The sequence below is a fragment of the Rhipicephalus microplus genome, chromosome 10 (genome assembly GCF_043290135.1).
Source record: "Rhipicephalus microplus isolate Deutch F79 chromosome 10, USDA_Rmic, whole genome shotgun sequence".
NCBI classification, from domain to species: Eukaryota; Metazoa; Arthropoda; class Arachnida; order Ixodida; family Ixodidae; genus Rhipicephalus; species Rhipicephalus microplus.
Genome location: NC_134709.1, coordinates 56,294,108 through 56,304,285, shown reverse-complemented (window position 1 = coordinate 56,304,285; position 10,178 = coordinate 56,294,108).

Here is a 10,178-nt window from a genome sequence, read left to right as displayed (position 1 = left end):
GTTCACGTTACTTGGTGCTATGAGTTTTCCATTGGTCGATGTACTAGAGATATCCGGTGTAAACTGTCGCCTACCTTGCTTGGCCATGCAATTGCACGCCCGTCCTGTTTTGTTTCTCATGACTATCATGTGCGATAAGCCAATTTCCCTTCGTCCTTCGCATTTGCGAATGCTTAGCCATAAGTCTCTATCTCAACGACTAACACCCATAAATAACGATTAAACAACCTTTGTAGTCATCGGTCACTGTAACTGGAGAAAGCGATGGGAAAGGTGTCCCACGCGTGGTGAGTCGATGGTCTGGCTTACTTGGATTTCCTCACACTCGTTCTATTTCTCACCCTTTCATCTCTTGCTCAGCCTTAATTTTTTCTTGTATACGTTGGCTTCTTCTTCATAATAAAGTTTCAATTGGAAGCGCTCGTTCGCGTACCCTTTTCTGGTGGTCAGTCCTTTTCTTGCGCTGCTTTGCAATGTAACCTCTAAACTTTTTTTCTTACCTACCACGTTTTCTAGTACCACAGATAGCTATGTTTTGAAGCACTTCTACAATTGAATTTAATACGTCAGATTCTCACCGGTTGCCGGCGCCTCGGTGGTAGGAACCACAATTTGAATTGGGCGAGGATCGCGATCACCGCGGTCTCTTCGAAGAAGTTCCCCTTCTTCGTCAACTGCGAACGGTGACGCCAAATGTTTAGCAGCTAGGAAACAGCAATGCCATATACAGAATCATTTAAACAAATAGAATCACGAACACAGTAATGTAACACGTTGCGCTAAACATTGCTGGTACATAGGTTAAAAAAGCTATTCCAGTTTAATATTGTTCTGTAAATAATTATTCGTTACGTTAGAATACTGATCGAGTGATTGCGTCGATTACAAGTGTCAGAGCCTAAATACAACGGAATATTGTTAGTTGTATCTGGATTTAAGGTCCCGTACTATAGTTGCTAAAAAGGTACTTTGTCTGCATACGCTCTTGTATTTATAATAAATTGCAGACTTAATCTTGCTAATTTGCTAATAAATCAGTGGCTCACATCCACTTATATGCATAACACCCATGAAACTTAGATCCTGCAATTTTTTTTTTGTGATTGGTTAATCTTACGCCTAATGACGAAATCCTATTTTTCTATTCATAGTCCGTGAATATTTGCATAACTAATAAATGCTAGCATTCATGCCGGATGATTCATTATACTAACGAGAAATGTTTACGGAGAAATTTTCGTGCCCTTGACTTGCGTCGGCACGTTTGTTTGAAATGCGATGACAGATAATTCATTATGCCTAAGGGAAGTCACTCTTTCTCACGACCTCTCTGAAAGGATGTAAGTGTGTGGTATGAAACGAACATTTTATATATATTGTTATTTTCATAAAGACCGTTATTTATAATATATCTATTCCCTGTGCGTTTTAACAACAATAAAAGCGTGAAGAATTTATATTTATATAACTTCATTGCCCATCGCACAGCTTTTATCAGACTAAAGTATCAGACTAAAGTCAAAATATCAGACTAAAGTAAACATTCATTTGCGTAAGAGGACTTGCCGGTGGATTCCACTACAAGTGACTATGCTTTCATCATCACCATTATCACCAGAGTCGGAGAGGTTATGTAAGTAGCTGAATTTTGATATTGCAAACATGATTTTATCATTCAAAGTGCACTTAACAGGAACAGTGGCTTGTTTTTGATAGACTATAACTGCACTCTGAAATCTATAATGCCATATAATATCATAGGTTTGATTCTAGCGGAGAAAATCGGGGTTGCAATTTCATTTTTGAATTTTTTGTGAAATATTTGTGCGGGACGTTCAACATTTCAAAAATATATTTTCCATATTTTGCGGCATTGGCTCGATGAAACGTCAGAAACTTCGTACGCTAGGTCTGTGGCACCCACAGATCACAATATATTTCGTTTTCATGAATTACGGGCTATCTAGGAACCAGTTGACGCCTTCAAAACGTTTGACGCCACCAATGTTAAGTGCAGAAAGGGTTTGGTAGAATCTCTACAAGCTTGTTCTTTTTGCGCGTTTTCTCACTTACCAATTGTCTAGTGGCGGTATAAGAGTAGTGTTTTCGGGGTTGCGAAATGGTGCTTTACTAATACACAAAACGCAAAATAACATTGCTCCATCGAAGCCTGATCGTAAAACCGAATTCATTATCGTGAGTCTTGCAGCGTTTGAGTTCTAAGAGTGCAGATTATGGATATAAATCGAGTCATTGTTTCTTTTTAGACTGCCTTAAAGGCCATTGGCTGACTAAAAAGCAACAACGTGCGGCTGCAATATTACTCACTCACCGTCATTTGCGCCGACAAACAAGAAAGCGACAACCCCAACGAGGAATATCAAGCAGCACACAGCGCAGATGGCGAAGACGATCCTTTCCGCTTCCTCCTCATCATTGCTGCAAATGCACATAAGAAATGTGCATACATCCTTTACACGTTTTGATAAGGAATGTTATCAAACCATTGTGAAGTTGGGTAATCAGTGATGCTTTGCACTTGCTACTAACCACATGGTATCACCACCGTAATAAAGTACACTTTTTATCCTGTGTAGGAAAAGTCATGGAGCACGCAGTTCTCATTAGAGTAACCGACTTTATCGAAGACCGTGACGCATTCCTGCACACCATGCTGGGATTCCGCCGCAATCTCTCCGCACAGGGTGCACTTCTTAGCGTTTCGTCGAGTTATTGCCTATTATTTCAGCTTAACGAGGAGGTCATAAGATCCCGTGCTACGTGACGCCAACAGACAAAGAACAGGTACCCCACATTTTCCGTAATAGATACTGACACTCCCACGTTTAGAATATATATATATATATATATATATATATATATATATATATATATATATATATATATATATATATATATATATACTACATAGAGTGGGCTCTCTGGCCATCAATTGGCCCTTGCACCATAAAGCACCATATATCATCATCATTATCATCGTAGACTGGATGGGACTGCAGCTGTAGCTCGGTGGGTAAAGCCTCGAATGCGTTCTTTGAAGCTGGTGGGGCGAAAAGTTATTGCTTTGTCCACTTTTCTTTTTTACCATTTACAATACAATGACCGCTACTAACATCCTTTATACACTCCTTGGCATCATGGTCTGTTCGCTCTCAATAATGTTGCGTGAATAAAAAAAACAAGTTTCTAAATTTTCTCTTCTCTCCTGCAAGCACTATTCGCGTAGTGCATGTGCCCAGAAAGAACACGGTTTCTCGTTCGAACATGCCATGAATAACTTTCTCGTTCGAACATGAATAACTTTCCTTGCTCTGATCCAGCAACTTATTTGTAACAGACTTTGCGAGGCTTAAGAAGTACTTGCTAACATAATTGCCACATAAAATGTCACAAAGACTGTCACAATAAACTGCATCTCTGCTCTTTGTAAGTATTACCTTTTCTACGACAAACTCAGTAAGTTGTAAAACAAGCCACACAATATCATTCAATCCACTTCAAGTGACATGTGGGAGCTTTTAGCGCTAGCATTTACTGTCGAGTACAACAGCTGGGTTTGATTGTTATTATTTATGCAGAAAAATCTAGGTATTCTGAATTACACCGAGAACGCGGCACACCCGTGTGGTTCGGAATAAACAAGTTAAAACATACGAGCAAAATGTGTGCAGTTGTGGTCGAGCAGCTCGGATATTTACTTACATCTCAATATCTGGAAAGCAAGATAACGGTGAGGGTGACTTCATTGTGTGAACACTCTTAAGGACATACAGAAATTATACATTGCTACGATACAGTGAGTTCCACTTTTTTAAAGAGTGAAGCTGAGTTGACTGACTCATATGTACTATAAAAACTGTCGTTCCCATAAAGCTCTAATGTTTTAGGAAGTGTTGTAGGCTGTCGACCACTTAATTCTGAAAAACAAAACTGACGCTGAGCTGAAGGAAAGGCGGCAAACATCATTGAATATGAATGAATACAAGTTTATATCATAAGCTTGCTTTTTCTTCCTCGAGTTGCGCGTCCAAAGCAGCTGTATGAACGCAGCCTCCCATTGCGAATGGCTGGCAGGCTGCGTACACATGGCTGCTGAGTACGCGCTACTAAATCTGTCTAACGTCTCTGCCGACTTACTACGCTTTTGAGGCTAGCGTAAAGAAGGTGCAGAACTCAAATCACTGGACTGCCGTAGCTGGCGACCATTTATTTTAACGCTCTTCATTGAAAAAACTCCCAAGCATTTCCGCAAGGGTGAACATGGTTAAGTGCGAATACACTGGGTGATGCTATGAGGGGTATTTATTAATTCGAACTAATATATTTATTAATCACACTATGTTGCCTTTATGATGTGATGGTTCCTGGGAATCGCAATTTGATCACACGGGGGAGTTTACGTTAACTCACTGGCGAATGCCAACGGATTATAACTTTACTCCCCCTCACGACCCGCTCTCGACGGGAGACTAAGAGAGAAGGCGGGCGCGCGAGAGAGAGGGGTGCGCGCGCAGCTGCAGTCAGCGAGGAGAGTGGAGGAGCGAGCGAAGGGGGAGGGGGTATAAGGCGCGTTACAGACACCGATATCAGCGTCGCGTCCGTGGCTTATTAGGTAGAGCGTCGCGCTGCGGCCCGCCAAGTCCTGTTTCTTTTAAAGCTAGAGAGAAGACTGCGGACGCCGCCGACGGCGGTGGATGATTTGGGGTCGCTTATAAAGTGTATTCACACTTCAAAAAAAAAAAAATAATAACGCGGGCTTATCTTTTAATGAGACCACTGCATTGCAAAACACTTGTGTAGTGTGGGAGGACGACAGGAACTAACGCCTGAGAAAAGCACATTGTGAAGCTGCGATTCCTCCATCCTACTAGCAGGATCGTCAGAGATTTTGGTCAACGCGAGCTACCCCGGGTACCCAATGTCTATTGAGATGGTAGAAAACTGCGCAGTATTACATTCTCCAGTACTTGCTTGTCGAAACGGAGGACCGATGCATGTACGTATTCGTACATGCGCACTGCTTCGGATGCAGAAACAATAAAGTGAAGCTTCACCTTAGTAATTTCAAACGAGCCCAATATGTTCTGTTGTCGAATTCTGCGCAATATTCATACTTCACTTCGACTGAATGAAAAAAGATAACTGTCTCGCATTCTACAACGGTTCTTACCCGTCGACGTCGCTGGAGAGAATCCACCTGCAATTCCGAATAAATAGGCAGAAATGGCGTAGAAGATTAGAGGTTGGCAGTTATATAATCTTTCTCTAGTTGATGCATGCAATGCGACCGAAAGAATCGCGACATACGTGTCCCTCTACTTGTGGATAAAAACAACCTCAGGAACTTCTATCGCTGTCCTTTCTCTCGGGACAACATCTTCGTTTCATGATGTGTGCTTGTGCGTTTGCTTTCTGTGTTCTTATCTCTTTTTCGCGCAGTTTTCGCAGTTATAGATTACGAACTCGCCCAGCGTTCTGTCCTTTTTCTCTAAGTGAGCTGTGCACATTTTTTCTATTCATAGCATACGCCATACTACGAATCAGATTATATTTACTGGAGATAACAAGATTATTGTCACTTTTTATAATCGCTTACCGCAGTCATATCAGCATGAAAGGATCGCTTTATGATCGGAAGTGACTTGAGTTCATCTACAAGTGCTCTGAAAACCTTCTTCGCATTAACTCTTGACGTGCGCACTGATTCTTTTCAGGGATAATGGGACGAATGTGTCGCACTTTCATTTTCTTTAGTGAAAGCTTTCTCCTCCGCTTCTTGTTGCCATCAGCTCAATGCATTTACGCTACAGTGTACCAGGAACATTTAGAAAACAGAAAATATATTTGCCACATTTCCGAAGCACGGTATCAGGGATGCGTTCAGTTTAATTGTTTTTTTTTGTTCTGCCGAACTTTCTTTTTAAATGGCGTCAAATTGTGAGCAAGACAGCTAACGTTGCAGACCTATGGTATGTTTTTCCTCTGTTGGATCTTGAGAAAGTCAATTTTTGTATGAAACTACGAAATTCCTATCGAAGTTGAAGAACTTAAATGGCCAAAAAATTACGTTGGCAGTGTACTTCACAACAGATGAAGCAATTCCTCACTTAGCCCAGCTACATAACATACACGTATGGCTGTTTACTTGAAGTTTAAAAGGGACTACCGTGTTGCAAAGCAGCACTTTGTTATGGAGAAGGCCCTTAAGTTCTTCTTTACCCCTTTTTGCCACTATGAGAGCAGTGACAATTGGACCAAAAGCTTCAGCTAAAATGAGGTTTATGACGTTGAGGTAAAAAAAATAAAGAATGACAAAACTCATGCTTTAGATGGGCATGAAGCGAAAGGGAAGGCAAATGCTATGAGAACGCCTGATATCACGGGCCTGAATAAAGTTCACAAATCTTACGTAGTTGTTTTAAACACACCTCTATGATTCAGTGCATCCAGTGACGTCACGTCAGTGTAGGAAGCCGTGATTCATGACCGAAGTTTTATATATGGGCAGAAATTCAAGCATAAATGCGGTGTTCGTTCCTATATACACTAACCAAAGAGACTGAAAGAAACTAAACTGGTTGACCCTACTGTGGTCATTTAGTAGCTAATGTACTGGGCTGCTGACCCGTAGATTGCCGGATCAAATCCCGGCTGTGGTGGCTGCATTTTCGATGGAGGAAAAAATGCATGAGGCCCGTCTGCTTAGATTTGGGTGAATGCTAAGACCCCCAGGTGGTCGACATTTCTGGAGCGCTCCACAACGGCATCTCTCATAATGATATGGTGACTTTGGGGTGTTGTACCCGACTTATTGTTATGATGTATGCGAAGACCTCCAACAAGACCACTGGGCCGAACATAACAGGCCGAAGCGCAGATTGTGTACCACATCTCAAAATGAGTTTCCCCCAAAATTTTTTACAGTTTTTGAAGTATCCTGCTGTACTTCTCGCACTGGGCATTTTCATGCAAAAAATTTGGCAAGCTGATTATAGCTTGGTGCCCTCGTAATACATTGGGACAAGTGTTGTCTCCTTTTTTGGAAAACTCTTCGTGGGTCTCTGAGACACATGCGTCCCTTTTTTTTCCTCATGAACTAATGGTCATATTTTGCGGAAACTTGCTCTATACTGTTTCTAATGTGATGATGTTTATTCGAACAGAGGAGTCGCAACGAGGTCGCGACGGAAAATGGGCAAGTCTGGCAATGGCGGCACAGGTTCTCGCGCAATCAGAGCACGGGCTTTTCCTTGTCTTCCGAAGGCGCATACGCGATGGTGCGTATGCTCTACTACATTACCCCCGGGGTGAAGGGTAGCCATCCTGGCGACTCAGGGAGTAGGCACAATGAGGGGGTCGTAGTAGGGCTTGAGACGGTCGACGTGTACGGTCTCGCGTCCTCGACGGCGCAAATCTGATGATTGTGTTAATGGCTCGATGATGTAATTCACCGGGGAGGTCACGTCAATGACACGGTAGGAACCATGGTATCGGGCAGAAGTTTAGAAGACAGGCCAGAAACGTGCGGGGGCACCCAAAGCCACACAAGGGAGCCAGCACGAAATGTAGGAGCTATGCGGTGAGCGTCGTCGTGTCGAGTCTTTTGTAGACCTTAAGCCTCACTTGTCAGAGACCGAGCCAACTGACGGCAGTCTTCAGCGTATCTGGCGACTTCCGAAAGCGGCGAGCACTCAGATGCATCAGGGTGGTACTGTAATGTAGTGTAGAGTGGGTGGGAAGGTTCGCGGCCGTACAACAGAAAGAACGGGGGAAAATCAGTAGTCGCTTGCGTCGCGATGTTATAAGCGAAGGCAACAAAAGGTAATACAGCGTGCCAGTTAGTGTGGTCGGAGGAGGTGTACATCCTAAGCATGTCGCCAAGTGTGCGGTTGAACCATTGAGTGAGACCACTCGTCTGTGGATTGTATGCGGGAGATTTCCGGTGGATGAGGTTCCATTTAGCGATGATAGCCTGGATGACCTCCGACAGGAACACTTGACACCTGTCGCTGAATGATTCCCGTCGAGCACCACGGCGTGGATTGAAGCTGCGGAGAAGTAAAAGTGCAACTTCGTGGACGGTCGCTGCCGGTAGAGCAGCAGTCTCAGCGTAGCGTGTCAGTTGATTGACGCCGCCAATAATCCCGCGGTTTCCAGAGCCACTAAATGGGAGGGGGCTATAGAGGTCGATACCCACGTGGTCGAATGGGCCAGCCAGGCACGGGAGTGGCTGCAACATGCAAGTTAGGTGCCGCGGAGGTGTCTTGTTTTGTTGGCAAGTGGTGCAAGACTGAACGTATTTCCGCACAAAGCGATACATTCCTCGCCAGTAATAGCGTTTGCGCAGCCTTTCGTATGTTTTCAGGACACCTGCGTGAGCACTTTGGGGATCTGCATGGAAATTCATGCAGATGTCAGAGCGCATATGAGTTGGGACAGCAAGGAGCCACTTCCGACCACCAGGCATGTAGTTGCGGTGGTACAGAATGTTGTCTCGTAAGAAAAAGTGGGCTCTTGTCGGCGTAGCGCTCTCGTGGAAGGGACAGTAGACGGATCGGTAAGGTAGTCGACTAACAAGGCAAGGTATGGGTCTTTACGCTGCTCCGAAAGCATGTCAGTCGTGTCGAGTAGTGACAAGGTGGTAAAAGGCGGAGACAGAGAAGCCACATCTGGTGTTAATGGGGATCGCGAAAGTGCATCGGCATCCGCATGCTTGCGACCGGAACGACATATGACACGGATGTCGTATTCTTGCAATCGAAGTGCCCAACGCCCCAGGCGTCCGGACGGGTCTTTCAAGGTGGACAGCCAACATAGGGCGTGGTGGTCTGTGACCACGTCGAAAGGATGGCCGTAAAGGTACGGGCGAAACTTCGTCAATGCCCAGATTATGGCCAAGCACTCCTTCTCTGTCACGGAGTAATTCAATTCAGCCTTCTTGAGAGCGCGACTTGCATAGGCGACTACGTATTCAGCTTGGGTGCCTTTCCGTTGTGCCAAAACTGCACCAAGACCGATGCCACTTGCATCGGTGTGAATTTCTGTGGCCGCAGCAGGGTCGAAGTGACGAAGAATAGGTGGTGAGGTCAGCAGGCGGCGAGGCTGGCGAAATGCGTCGTCACATGCAGGTGACCATGCAGATATGCCTTTGCTGTTGGAAAGCACACTCGTGAGAGGTGCGATGATGGACGCGAAGTTGCGCACGAAGCGACGAAAGTAGGAGCAGAGACCGACGAAACTTCTTAGGGCTTTCAGTGACGTGGCCAACGGAAAGTCAGCGACAGCTCGAAGCTTATCGGAATCCGGATGAACACCGTCTCTTGTGATGACATGTCCCAAGATGGTTAGTTTTTGTGCTGCGAAGTGGCACTTCTTGGAGTTAAGTTGTAGGCCTGCAGAAGTTAGACACGTCAGAATCTCGTGGAGGCGAGCAAGATGTGTCGGGAAATCGGATGAAAAGACTACGACGTCGTCCAGGCAACATAAGCAGGCTTTCCACTTGTGGGCACGCAAGATGGTGCCGATTATGCGTTCAAATGTGGCAGGCGCGTTGCAGAGCCCAAGTGGCATCCCTTTGAACTCAAATAGGCCATCCGGCGTTACAAAGGCTTTTTTAGGACGATCACATTCAGCCATTGGCACCTGCCAATACCCACAACGCAGATCCAAAGAGGTAAAGTACTCAGCGCCTTGTAAACAGTCAAGAGCATCGTCTATTCGTGGTAGCGGGTAGACATCTTTTTTCGTAATATTGTTTAAGCGGCGATAGTCCACGCAAAATCGTACGGTGCCATCTTTTTTCTTGACCAGAACCACAGGTGATGACCAAGCGCTTTGAGAAGGCTGTATGACTGCACGTTTAAGCATTTCATCTACTTGCTCCGTGATGACGCGGCGCTCTTCGGCGGAAACGCGGTAAGGACGGTGTCGCAGAGGCGAATGTGAGCCGGTGTGAATAGAATGAGTGATAGTCGTGGTGCGGCCCAAATCAGGTTCTTGAAAGTCGAAAGGAGAACAAAACTTGTTAAGGAGAGCAACAAGTTGGCGGCGATGCAAGAGGGGAAGGTCTGCGTCAATAGCATTGTCGAAGGCTGACGAACTTGATGGCTCAGACGGATGAGTGATTGCAGACATGTGACATGGCGTTTCGTCGGGAA